Genomic DNA, 14702 nt, shown 5'->3' on the forward strand with positions numbered 1-14702 from the left:
AAGGTTGGGGAATCCTGGTTTAGAACAAGGGTCAACTCATGAAACCCAAAATTGGCCCAGAGTGTGTATCATATTAAAAAATGTTTACAGCATCTTCTGATTGGTCTATGTCAAGTCAGGATACAATGAAGGAAACATGCAAGCAGCTGCAAGTAATAATATTTGTCTGATTGTAAACACTGATTTACAATCAAGCAGCCGTCACATAAAAGGCTCTGCTATTTCATATTTTAAATTCATCCCACACTCAGGAATGATTTGGGATCTTGCAAGTTTAGGTCCGCGATCAGTTTTTAAACTGGATAACACTTGCATTATACCTTTGCAGAAGTATGAGTTGCCCATAGAAGAAGAAGAAGAAGAAGAGTTTGGATTTGATATCCCGCTTTATCACTACCCAAAGGAGTCTCAAAGCGGCTGACATTCTCCTTTCCCTTTCTCCCCCACAACAAACACTCTGTGAGGTGAGTGGGGCTGAGGGACTTCAGAGAAGTGTGACTAGCCCAAGGTCACCCAGCAGCTGCATGTGGAGGAGCGGGGAATCGAACCCGGTTCACCAGATTACGAGTCCACCGCTCTTAACCACTACACCACACTGGCTCTCGAATTCCCCCCCCCTACTTTTCAACAGCATCTTCAGAATAACACTTGATGACTTTCTAAAGAAACTGTAGAAAGGCAAATCTATTATTCTTTCTTTCTTTCTTTCTTTCTTTCTTTCTTTCTTTCTTTCAAGCAGCTGCAAGTGGCAACACGGTTAAGTACAATGTGGCCTACCTCTGATAATTTGGGATTAGGAAACATGGAGCAAGTGCTTGTTCCTCTGCCTAGAACAAAACTCATCTGTGAGAGAAAGTCACACATCTTCTCAGATTGCAACAATTTACAGCTTCCAGAGCTCCAAAAGCAGCGATCAATCTTCCCTAAAGCACTGCTGTTACAAACTGAGTGGTAAATTTCATCCTGAGATTTTCTCATGGTTAGAAGCAATGTTTGAAGGGAGGCTGCCATCAACAATTGGCCTTAAAACATGCCCTTTCTAGAAACAAGTGCCATTAAAACACAACATCACACACATTCCCATGAAATAAATACATACACAAAGCATTCTGCTTTAGAAGAATACTGGCCTGTCATGAAGTACTAGAAAATGGGCTAGAGAAGAAAATAAACTGACAGCATAATCTGGACCACGTCTTCTCAGACATAGATACTATTTAATTCAATGGTGCTTACTACTTAATTTCTGCTAAGATTACAACCTTAGTCTTTTTAGTCTTAGACCTTGGCATATGGAGCAGAGGCTTCCTTTCTCTGGTGGGGAAACTACACTGTTATGGAGGGCTCTGTTGCACCAGCCAGTGGTGTGGATTCTTGTCAGGCTACCAATAGCTATGGTCCTGCTGGCTGTGGCTAGTTTAAGATTCCAAAGTGGGATGTCATGGATTGGGGAGAGGCATAGCTGGGTCAGCCAAGGATCCTCTGGGTCCTAAACTGGGCTAACATCTGGAGAGTCCTGACCTGGACCACCCCATTGCATGAGCCTAGAGCCTACACAGCAAAAATTGAGAAAAATACTGCCTATCTTACTTAAGCGCTGGCTAGTGCAAATCCAGGGCTGTGGATGCAGTGATGACTCTGCCACTGCTGCTCCCTAGCCCTGCTTCTCCCCAGCCAGAAGGTACTTTTGCTCCATAACCCATCCTGAGTCAAGGTGAATGTTTGGTGGACAGACTTGGCAAGTGACATGTAGAGTAGCTCTACTTGAGGAAAGGGATGCACAGGGGTAGGAGTGGGGGAAAATCCTATTGTGCAAGCAAAAGTCCTTGCATGGGCTTCAAATGCTGAAACCTATATCTTTTCCTCAAAGGTAATGAGGTAGCCAAGCTAAGAGAAATGGGGAATGGGTGACTTTTGTGTTTCCTCGCTGTAGAAGACACTTGCCTATGGCCACTGCTCTAAATTTAAAGGCCTGCAACTATGCTGGGGCATAATGGGTAGGGCAACCCAGTCAGATGGGTGGGGTACAAATAATAAAATTGTTATTATGTGACTAGAGAAGTTATGCAGGTTCTAAACTGAAAGTTATCACTCCATATCAACTATTAAGGAAGTCTGAACATGTCCACTGGAGAGATGTGTTGGATATCCAGGTGCAAAAGTTGGAATAATATCAAAAGAATCAGGAATGTATACCGCAACCTTCAACTAGCTTTTCTTACATTTTACTTTCTTAGTATTCATTTTGATCAGTAAACAAATTTAGTGGTTCTTTTGCTTACCCATAGCTCTTTAAAGCACTTTATTTCCCCGACAAATTTTCCTTTAATTTGAGATATTCGATTGTTGTTGTTGTTGTTGTTGTTGTTGTTATATATATATATATAAAAGCATGACATGTAGATCTTTTCACAATGTTACAGGCCTTTAAAGTCTTTCTGGTTATTTAAAGGCAGTTTGGTGAGACCAGAAGGCAGGTGACCGCATTCTACACCAACTGTAATTACAAGTTTTGCTATTGTTCCAGTGGACTACCTGGAGAGAGATTTCTTGCTTATATCTGGTACTGTATTTAGGATGCACACTAGATTTGGCTTCAGTTTTTGAAAGTTCTAAACCACATTGGCAAGTTCATCCTTTTTTATTACTCGCTTGGCTCTGTATCATCTTGTTAACTGTGGTGTTCAGCATGTTCCATGTTGCCCACTTCCCTTCTGTTTGGTCCAACATCTGAGCCAATACTGTGGACACCCATGGGGTGAACTTGGCAGCTGTGAAACCCAGATGCTGAGTTCTAGCATGTAATTTTCCAACAGCAGCATCTGGGTGTTTGGTTGGCCTTTTATCTGGCTTATGTTGGCTGTCGTGGTGGCTGCAGAAATTCTGTGTGGCTGGCATGGGATTAGTCTGCTGGCCTATTTTGTTCTCTTGAATGTCACGTTCTTTTTCATTCATATTTCATAGCCATGCATTTACCCCTTTCTGTGGATGGGGCTGGAGGAAATCCAAACCATGTATAATGTCATTCTTGATATATATTTTTAAAGATTCATCTGATGTATTGTTTTCAATTACTAGTGGATCAGTTATGGTCATATATGAGAGACACCCGCAGAACAAAGCAGAACAAAGCATACCACAGGAATTCTTCCAGACACCTGCCTATAGCAGTAGTGGCTAACCATTTTTGGTCCAAATGTGACATTCAAACCTGGCCAATTCTTCAAGGACCACATACCAGTAGTGGGTGTAGCCATCCCACATTCTTGCACACAAACACACAGGACACACAGATACACTTTTCAGCTGATCCCACTTTTCAGCTGATCAATGCAGTTTAGGAGAGGGGATATCACTCCCTCTATATTCACCAAATGCTTTTTGACAGAGGGGGCAATTTGCATCCCCACAAAGGTCCTGGGTTCTGCCTACACCAATGCCTATAGTAATGCTTTCTTTTTGCCACTGTTACCTAAAATGGTGGGTTCAACACCTTGCTGCATCTGCAGCAGCACAACCGGATGCCTTTGACTGCCCTAGCTGTCACAGCAAAGATGGGGCAAGCTTGTTTTTTCCTGCTTCAGAGGGTAGGACTTGAACCAATGGATTCAAGTTACAAGAGAGGAGATTCTGATTAAATATCAGTAATAACTTTCTGACGGTAAGAGAGATTCAGCAGTGGAATGGACTCCCTCAAGAGGTTGTGGCCTCTCCTTCTTTGAAAGTTTAGAAGCAGAGGTTGGGTGGCTATCTATCATGGATGCTTTGGTTGAGATTCCTACGTTGCAAGACTAGATGACCCTTGGAGTCCCTTTGAACTCTATGATTTGCTTAAGATAGAGAAATACCTGAATATTTACCATTTTCAGTGTCGCTAACTTGATATTACACTAGCAGCTTTCATTTAGCTGGAAAATACAGTAGCAAAGATTTAGGACTAGGGTGCTATTTTTCACTTTTCCAATTTCTCCATTTTCTGTTGGAATCTTAAACTAAATGGCAATAAAATTACACAGTGATTGGATACTTCTGCTCTGATATATTTCTTTGTGGTGAAAGCAGTTGGGCTCCACTCCTTGAATTTCAGGTTCTAATTTTAGAGCCAAGCAATCACAATCCAGTTCATGTTTCAGATTCTTCATTCATTGTTGGTCTCAAAGGACATAGCTATTATAGATACACCAGTGGGGTTTCACTTTTTTAATCCTAATATTAAGACAGCATGGGTTACTGTTTTCAATACAGGACATCATATGGCATTTGCAAATATGACTGTATGAAGTTGCTTGAGTTTCTGCGAAATACACAGCTTATGGTGCTTTTCAAAAAACGAATTTTCAATAATATCCATTGTTTCTGTGATCTAAAAATGGGAAAGGTATACAATTTCTCCTACCTTTACAATTTAGCTTTCTTCATCCATTTTAAATAAATAATGTTATCAACAACCTATTTAATTCATCATTGCCATTGAAACAATTAGTGAAAGTTTTTCACGTGGAAATAAAGGAGAGGTACAGTGTTGTGTGTGTTTTTAAAAAATGGGGCTAGAAGTGGAATAGCTCTCCTCTGCTGTTTATAGTTAATTGGTGTGGGAAGTGAAAATCATGTAAACATGTTGGATGTCCTTGCTATGCAAAATACAACTCCCTTTACAGGAAGATATGTGACACCTATCTCACAGACAGGAGCTTGCAATCCTGTTCATTAATTTTATCACTAACATAAACTTTTAATATGCATATGATCAGTATATGGGACTTCCAGGGCAGCTTAAAATGACTGTAACCTGTAATTACTGTCCCTGTACTTGATTATAATAATCTGATTGCAATTATTCAGTGATTTTAATACAAGCCCCAAGCTACATAACAATAATTCAAGTGCAGTGATTGGGAACATGTTTCTGTTTGGCTGTGAAATTATGTTTTAATCCACATTGATTCAGGGATCTGGCTATAGTTCTGTTCCTGTAATTAAGGCATATTTGTACAGTCATGTAGAATAACTTTCATCAGAAGTGATTTAAATTAATGCAATGGTCCTATATAAGTCAGAATGGATCAGGAACATGAGTTTCTTAGATATTAATAATGTGGCAAAAATAGCAGGGGATGGCTGGTTTGGTCCCAATAATGAATTACAATAATTTTCAGATGCAAAGGAGGACTTGAGCAAATGAGAATTTTCTGTGGATGTTGAACTTATTAGTATTGACCATCACTATGCTGCTGATTGTTTACTAATTTATTTTAAAGTATTTTCTTGAAACACTTATTTAAAGCAGCTCAACAGACCACATCAAAACCTCAGCCGCAAATCCTGTGGCAAATGTCACCAGGAGGAAACCCCCAACTCCTGGAGTGAAGACATGAGAGACCCAAACGTGGGTTGAGCACTGTGCTACAACTTATTATATAATGCTTTGGTTTCCAAACTCTGAGAAACTCCAGGGGCAGTGCTGGTTGGTTTTTGGATAACAGAACACAGGAGAGACTTGTGACATTTTTTGAAAAAGTTGCTTTATTCACAAATATAAAAGCAGAGCCTAAGAGGAAGCAGCTGACAAAATCCTACAAAGCAACAGATCAATGGCTATCCTGCATAGAATCAAAGAATTGTAGGGTTGGAAGGTACACCAAGGGTTCATGTAGTCCAACCCCTTGCAATACAGGAATCACAGCAAAAGAATGGACAGATTGCCATCCAAGCTCTGTTTAGAAACCTCCAAGGAAGGAGAGTCCATTCCACTGTTGAAAGTCCTTCCTGGTGTTTAGTCAGAATCTCATTTCTTGTATTTTGGATCCATTGGTTTGGGTCCTACCCTCTAAAGCAGCAGAAAACACAAACTCTAGATTCCCCCGCTTCTGTCGGATTGCATAGATCTGGACAGTTAATTGGTAAGCTGCCTAACAAACGTTTGATCAACCAGAAGCTGAAACAATATTACATGTCTAATCTGCAAATTAACTTAGAATTATAAGGTCTAAGATATAAAATAAATGTACCAGGCAAACACACACACACACACACACACACACACACACACACATATAAACCACATGTCTGAATCAGGACAGGAAAAGTCCTGAAACCATTTTGTCTCTCCCAGATTGACTTCAAATGTTTCTCTGCAAGGACAAAGGAAATGGGAAAACCTCCCCATTGTCTCTGTGCTCAAAAATCCTGTCTTAAGGGGTATCTGTGTATGAACAGGGTGAGCCTGTGACCTGGTTTCAGGAACTGAGTATTTATCATCACAAAGGAATCGCCAGACTGCCCAAATAATGCAATTAGTGATCATTCTCAGGTAACCTGGCAGACAGGTTTTTTTTTGCTGTAGACCACCTCTTCTATGGTGTATGTATAATGTTTTGGTGGGTGGTGTGGTCTTGAGCTAGAAGGTGGCAATTTAAAAAGTCTATATAAGGCCATGCACACCATTGTTCTGGGTCCCTCCTGCCTCCTACGTGTGGTTGTGAGCACCCTGTTGCAACAGTTTAAAAAAATCAGGCTTACTAGCTGCTTTGCTTCTCAGTATTCTATGGTTGGCCTCTGTTATTTTCTCCTACCGATAGAGAATCTGCAAAAGGACTCTATATGGGCTCTTGGGTACCCCATAAGGGGAAAGGAGCAGGTTTTTTTTCTTATAACAACTGCAGCTAATCAGAAGTTGTGCCTTGGTTTTTGAGCAGTTTTGAGAGTCGCATGGACTCCCAGAATGGATTAAGTTTGAGAACCAAGGTACCACTGTATTTTGTAATACTGAAAAAATGCATACTTTTTGTTATAAGTTACATTGTTACGTTATTATAAATTACGTTGGATATTTTGTGTAAATTATGTGTGGGGGGGAATTATATAAGAATAAAATGTTGTAGCCAGATAATATATTGTCTGCTTTTTATGCCCTTTAAAAACAAATGTGTTCATTTGTGTGTGTGTGACAAACTCTTTGGCCCAGGTGGAAGAAAGCCTAGTTTTACCCCGGTCAGGGATGACAGTTATGATTCAGGAACATCTGGGTGGCACACCCTATCTTAAAGGAATGTCAAGGAAGGCCCTTTCTGTATTATCAGTCCTAGCCAGTGATGGTTGGTGCTCCTGATTCCAGTCCCTGTGAGCCATTAATCTGTGTGATTTATTATTTCTTTTCATATTTTTTAAATCCCTGTTTTCAGGAACCAAATCTGCTTCTCCACACAGATGCCTTGGGTCTCACCTGTGTCTCTGCTTCCCAGCACCCACAATGGAGTGGTCAGTTGTGAGTCACCTACTGTATTTGATGGAAAAATCTCATTTACCAAGGCAAAATTAGAAATAAGGGGGGGGCACACCCAGCTAGTGCTTACTGTCAAAAGTTGGGTGGGCAGAATAGTTGTCGATGTAACAGAAACTGTGGTTTGGGAGAGACCTGTCACCTTAATTTGGTGCAGTCATGCCTTCTTAAGGCAGGAGTTTACAAGGAGCAGCTGCATGCCTTATCCCTCTTGCCAAGCCGAGGGGAGTGGGGTGGAAATCACCTCTCCTATGAGGCATGTTGGGAAGCACCATTCTCAGACACTTTCAGTCAATACATGTTAAAGACACTTTGTCTCCTACAGATACCAGACAGAAAAATCGAGGCCTGTAAATATTGAATCTAACACCTGAGTTCATTTTAGGAAGTAAAGAGGCAGCAGAAGTGCCTTGAATTGGAAGATGTGGCTGATTTCACTCCTAGTCAAACCAACATTTCACTCAGTAGCACACCTGACTTGCGTTTGGTCCCCACAGCAGAGCTGAAAACATCTTATTGAAATGAACTCAGGGTGTTGAAGTGACCTCAACTTCCCTTGGGAACTTGAGGTGAACTTCATGCTCCAATTCATTCTAGCAACACAATAACAACATGGCTGTCAGTAGGCCTCAATCCTCTAAATAGGGCAGCTGCATAATTCCTCTCACTCTATCCAAGCATGCTGTCTTCCTTAGCCTTTAAATGACAAAATTGCATGTTGAAGCCATATTTACATATCAATCCCTTCTCCTTGGTCCTTTGCTTAGGGCTGCAACTTATGATATGCTTTATACCCTGCCTCTAATATCTGAGTGCAAAATGTTAGGAAGAACATACAAATATATAAATCACAGATAATTCCTTTAACACAAAAGCAATCAGGTTTCAATCCTTTCCTGGCAGTTGTATTTTGAAGGCTGGCACTACAGTTTACTTTATACTTTATGAGACCCTTCTGACAAATTGCATATTTGTTTTCTACTTGGGAACAGAATCTGAGTTCAAAATGTATTTTAAGAAGTTGAAGATGCTCTTAATAGACATTAGGTCAAAATAAATTCTCCAATAATTCCCACTCACCTGCTTCACACTGTACTGATACCTAGCTGTACTGAAGAAACTATTTCAAATAAAGAACTATCCTTCACGAGCTCATTTGCTCCTACAAAAAATACAGGAATAAATGTCTGGTTCTACACTTAGGCAGGAAGAAACAGCTGCACAAAAACAAGTTGGCAGACCCCTGGCTTGTATGTGGTACATGCAAAAAGGTTCTATGGATCTTTGTAGACCACAAGTTTAACATGAGTCAACAGTGTGATACAGCAGTGAAAAAAGCTAATGCCTGGAATACTGAAAATTTGTGATATGTCTGAACAGACGATTGATACATAAAGGGAAAATACTGGATGCTTGGGTTGCGAACGTGATCCATATGGGATGCGAGGGGGTTGGGCTTTTCAGCTGGTAATCAGTTTTTAAGAATTAGTCGCTGACTAGTAAATAATAAAGAAGAATTTGAAATACGTACATCTTAAATTGTAAATATATATATTACAGAGTCACAGTTGCTAAAGAACTCACTTTGTTATGCCGAGTTACTTTTATTTGTTTATATAATATGGTGTATGTGTTTGTGCTGACTGAGGACAGCCTTTCCTCCCAAAACATCCTTGCTCAAAGATAAATTCATACAGTCCCTATGCATCCCTAGAGCTGCTCTGTAGTTCATAACAAGACTCTATAATACATTTAGAAGCTGAGTTTGTAGCCATTTTTGGGTATGCTTCGAGGTTCATCGGAAGTCATACTGTCATGATCAGCAGGGGCTAAAAAACATTAATAAAAGCCAGGAGGCAGAAAATGATAAGCTTTATGCTAGTAATTAGGAATAGAGGAGAATTTCATTCAGACCACAGAATTTTAAAGTTAACCAGCCTCATTCATAGTGCCCAGACTTATTGTATTTTTCCATGTATAAGACGACCTTTTTTCTGAATTATTTTTTTTTTGGTGATAAATTGAGGGTCGTCTTATACACAGGTTAATATGATAAGTAAGCAAGGGCTGGGGCTGTGGGAGTAGCAGGGAAAAGGCAGATCCAGGAACTATAGGTGTTATAAGGTTAAAGTTGAAGGACAGTGCCGATAGGAAGGGTTAGGTTAAAACAAGCATAATTCTAACACCCCCCACCCCCCAAAAATGACTGAAGGCTTGAACACAAAAAACTTGAAGATTTGTGGAATCCATTCTAAAAAACTCAGCTAACCATTGAAGCCTTTGGTTTACCTTGAAATTCTTCAGTTTTGCCTGAGAAAGAGGAGGTTCACCTCCAGTTCTGACTGTAGGCACTTTTGGCGAACCAACTCACCGCAAAAAAATGGGCAAATCCTGAAAATGTCATAAAACAAAACATTATAAGAAGGAGAAAAAACTTGCAACAAACCGAGTTTTGGAATCTGAATATATAATCTCTCTCTCACACACAAATAACTCCTTTTATCCAGTTGCAGCAATTACATGTATCATTGAATTTTCTACCTTGGTTGTTTTTATATATAACATTTATTTAGATTTTGAGTATTCTACTGTCAGCACTGCACTTTAGGAAACTGTTTTATGACATTCATGATCTATCATAAAAGCTGGCAGTGGTCAGCAATTTTCTTATTTTACTCTTGCTTTGCACTATGTAATATTATGCTCTGCTTTTAAGAAGATAGGTTAAAGTTTAATGCAAAATAGAAGAGAGTAGGAGCTACGTCAGAGATGAGACACAAGCATCTTTGCTATAAAAGATGGCTTGCTCATATCAGAGGTCAAGACATCTGTGGACCATTACAGTGGTGACGGTCACTCTTTGCTAAAGTATAAAATGTATTATTGTGAATAACGGATAACAGTGAATTAGCTGGTGTGCAATTGAATTGGCTAAGCTATAAACAGGCAGCTGAATTTTCCAAGGGAATTTGCTGCTCAGGATCAAAAATATAATTTCAGCAGCACCTAACTCTTTTTACGATATCTGAAAAATTATTGGAATTATATTTCTCTTAAATATTCACATGCTAATTTATGAATTTATACTTTAAAGACTGCAATCCTATAATGATTTACTGGGAATAAAGCTCCCTTAGTGACAGGAGAAGGAGCGAGAAGGGACCATAGGTCCTGTCTATCTGCTGTTCTGAAAAACCAGTTCCACTGGGCTCCCCCCACGACTGTCATCTACAGGTATAGCCGCTTGGCTGAAAGACCAGCTACTGTTGGCTTTTTCTCTTCTTTCCATCATGGCTAGTCAGTACAAGAACTCTTGTAATTGTATGTGGGAACTAGTGCCTGATTTTCTTTTCTTCCTCCTCCCTCCTAATTCCTTTTCTTTTGGCATGTTGTCTTTTAGATTGTAAACCTGTGGGCAGGGATTGCCTTACCACTGATATTTTTCTGCTGCCGTGGAAGCCTTTTCTGACTGAAGAGGAAAGGGGGATGCTTTAATAAATAAAACCAGTGCTTTTTTTCTTAAAAATGTTTAGGGGTACTCTCATTTTGACCCAAGAAAATCACAATTTTATAGTTCAAATCGGGAACAATAAATACAGTAAATGGACAAAAGTGCAAGGACTCACAAAATGTTTAGGGGTATGCGTACCCCTGCGTACCCCCAGAAAAAACACACTGATTAAAACACAATGGCACTTAACTTCTGAACAGTCATGTATAGGATTGCACTATTAATGGCATACTCATCACTTTCTATTATTTGTAATTACTCCCTCTGTATGCTTGTTACCATTTCAGAAATTACTGCTCCTGAAGTCTCAACATTTCCATTTTCAGAATGTTGCAGTTTAGTTTCTTACATTACTGGGTAAAGTTTCCTAACATCTATTCCTGTTGTGCACTTTAGAAATGAAATAAAATATATCTACATAATTCTATCTCAACAATAAATGGGAATTCCTGTAAAAACCGTCCACTAAGCTATTTTACACAAATGAAACCATTTTAGAGCAATTACATTTTCCTACTCATTAAACGAAGGAAGAAAGACAACATAAAAGTATTCCCGCTCTCGTTTTTTGGGTGAAAGAATGAGGTGGGGGCGGGAAATCTCATTGATGGTTCATTTCAGTTTAGATTACTGACAGGGCAAAGGTTTGAACTTAACTTCAAAATATTTGTCAAGCCTGACGCTCTCTCTGTGTAATGAGCACAGAAGTATGATCCGGTAAGAGGGTGTTATCCGAGAAGCAGTTCCACACCAAGAATCAGTAATTAAGACTTGAAAAGTATTATGTGAGGTTTATTTCATTTATTAACTTAGGTTGCGTGATGTGGGAAAAGATTTTTCAGTTCTTTTTAGAGCTTTAATGAGCACAGTTCAAGAGATTACTACCACCTCCTCAATTTAACCAACTTCTCAACCACTGCTCCAAAGGAATCACATGAGTACTTGACCTCTGTAAGATTTTAAGAAGAAAAACAAACTTCATAAAACTTAATCACATTAGTTAAATCTGGAAGGATGTTTTAATGCTCCTCCTAAGCCACCAAGTTCTATTACCTGAAACCCATCAACATAATCCTTCCTTAGGAAGAAAGGAATAAATCAAATTGAAAAGATTTGTAATTGAATTATCCGCAGTCTCGGGGCAATTAGAACCATTTTTATTGGACACCTAGCTATAACCTTGACTGTTTCTAATTAGTTCATCAAGTCAGATAATAAGAAAATGTAGGGGCACTTTTGCAGTGTTATAAATTAAAGGGAGTTCATATTGTTGATACTGTGTGTACCACAGAAGTAATGGTGGAGATGTGCACATACAGAAAAGACAGATATAACAAAACAGAATGCAAAAATATAGAAGGAACCGATGTCAGGAGAGGAGTTCCAACATGCCAGTTGTAAGAACATAGGTAAGTTTGCTACATAGGCCAGAGACTGATATTACACTTAGGAATGGGTAGCAGGGATGGGCGCAGCCCTGAACAGGTCTGTAACACTAGGGTCACGGTTTCATACAATGAAAGGGCAGGGTAGTAGAGAGGTTGGGGCAGTGAGAGCTGGCTGCTCTCGATGATATCGAGGATAATGATGTCTTAACTAGGCCTGCATTGTAGTGTAAAGGAGTATTTCATTTGAACAATTGTATTAAAATCATTGTTTATTACGACTTGGGTCCGCAGGTTCCTTCAGTGAGTGGGCAAACACAACCACTCATACAAAGTAGCACCCTGATTTCTCCCAGTCTCTCCTTGCCACTACAAACTATTCTGCCATATCCCCTGTCATTATAAAGGCTCTCCTAACTCTTATGTGCAGCTTTGGCAGAGGGGCTGCAGTGAGGGGGCAGGATAGCACCATGGCATGAGTGGAGTTTGCTCACATCTTTTTTTTATCCATGACCTCGCTGTTGCAGTAAAGAAATTTTATTTATTTAGTCCTGTGTAATGCTGAGGGGTTCAGTTAGGTATAAATTCTGGGCTGATTTAGCTTAATGAGGTCTACTCAGAAGTAAGTCTATTGAGTTTAATCAGGCTTACTCCTAGGTATGCATGCATATGATTATAGTCTAAGAATATTTTGTTGCTATCATTTACGGGTGGCATTCGTTAACGAGAACTCAGTGGTATAGGGCATTATTGTGTGTTCTGAATAAATCATAAAATGTACCGGTATCTCTAACGCCCCATTGTGTATTCTCACACACCGCTTACAGACACACAGCAGGAATTTCTGTACTCAGAGTCTCATTTTAGCAATGTGCAGAAACTCTAGAAAGTATACGAAGGAAAGTAGTGTATATGTGTAATATAATGTTGAACAGAAAATGCACTGAGGATTTTGGCACGTGGAATAAAACTATCAAGTTCTTGGGGATGAGGCATTACAATGTCACGATCCTGCAAATTCCAGCTTCTTCATTACACAGACATGTGTAATATCATTTCCTTTCTAGATATCAGCTGCTCACATTACAGTTTGATGAGTGCCTTACAGAACATAAAGGTATTGTAGGCACTTTTAAAAACATTAATAATAGAACTCCCATCTGTTACTGATGCATGAAAGTCCAAGCTCTGTTGTGCACTGTTACAAGAAAACAGCTAGAGGAAAAACTGATACAGAGGCAAGTGACTTAACTAAGGAACATTAATATCAACTTTATTTTTCTCTACTAACAAGGTAGTGTGGTATTTTTAAATTTATTTTTAGTATTAGTTTTTATTTTATTTTTTTATAAAAAACCCTACTGGAGAAGGGTTTTTACATGGAGACGCTGGGGGGGGGGGGGAATAAATAATACTATTCTTATCCAACAGTGTAAAAAGGAATCAGGCTGTTGAAGGAAATGACTCTGTCTCCTATCCAAGTTAATCATTCCCTTCTAAGTTGCTATCCCTTTAAAATGTCACTGCTTTCTTCATGAAGAGTTAAATGCTAATATTACTGGCCTTGATAACACTTCACTTATATATGAAAAAAACCCCAGCAATTTAGAAATAAGCTGACTACAATGGATAATATTCAGCTAAGTTTTACTCATAGTTGACATATTGAAATTAATTAATCATGTTCATTAATTTCAGTTGGGCTACACAGAGTAAAACTTAGCTGAATACCACTCAGTATTATTAACATGGTGTAAGGCTGTTGAGAGAGAGAGAGAGGGAGAGAGAGAGAGAAACAGGAGGATAAAAAAATGATTTGTCCATAGACTTTTACACAGAAATACATGCACGAAGCAATCTCATGGCGTGAAGTAAAACTTCCTTGTCAGTTTTCCTTTCAGCATTGTCTTCCAACTCAGCTACTTTTAAATGTTTCTTATGTTTAAGTGCTTCAAACTCTAATTTAGGGATTTGCCACAGAATCCAAAGCAAGCAGGAAAACTAATGCATGCACACAATCACTAACGCAAGCACTTATTTAACCATAGCCTCGGAATAAGAATGTAAAATGCTACACTTTCAAGACTAAAAATGTGTGTGTGTGTGTTTGTATGGATGTCTGTACTAACAACCTAATTAAACTTTAGGGTATGCTTTGAAACATAGATGAGGATTGTATAGTGCAGGTATGTACACGTATTTTTTTAAAACGAATGTTAAATTAATAGGAAGCTCACAAAGTCTCTCAGTAACTACAAACCACCAGAATCAATGTTGCCCATCCAGCCTTCTGTCAGGACCCCTTGTGTGTATTCATGTTGATACACAGGCTTCTCCTCAAAGAACAGCCCTAGTGGGAAGCCCATTGGCTTCAATGGGGTTCCTGCTGGCACAAATGCTTTGAGAACTGTGCTGACGGTCCTTAATTACATGATCACATGCTACTTTTTCCAGCACTTATGCAAATTGGGCCCTGAATGTCTTGGGTCTGATGCACAGAAAAACAATGAACACATCATTATTTGGC

General features: G+C 39.3%; 1 long non-coding RNA gene across 3 annotated transcripts in view; it reads right to left on the reverse strand.

Moving 5' to 3' along the window:
• LOC310827376 overlaps positions 1-14702 on the reverse strand; it is a 481425-nt gene that overhangs the window by 3425 nt on the left and 463298 nt on the right. For 2 of the 3 annotated variants that reach the window (XR_014556311.1, XR_014556312.1), the window contains 2 exons: positions 9569-9670; positions 8880-9108 (listed from right to left, as the gene is read on the reverse strand). This is a non-coding gene — a long non-coding RNA (uncharacterized lncRNA). Of the gene's footprint in view, positions 1-8879; positions 9109-9568; positions 9671-14702 lie in introns of those variants that run through there. The other variant, XR_014556310.1, reaches the window with a different exon arrangement.

Source organism: Podarcis gaigeae (assembly GCF_964106915.1).
Source record: "Podarcis gaigeae genome assembly, chromosome: 11".
Lineage (NCBI taxonomy): Eukaryota > Metazoa > Chordata > Lepidosauria > Squamata > Lacertidae > Podarcis > Podarcis gaigeae.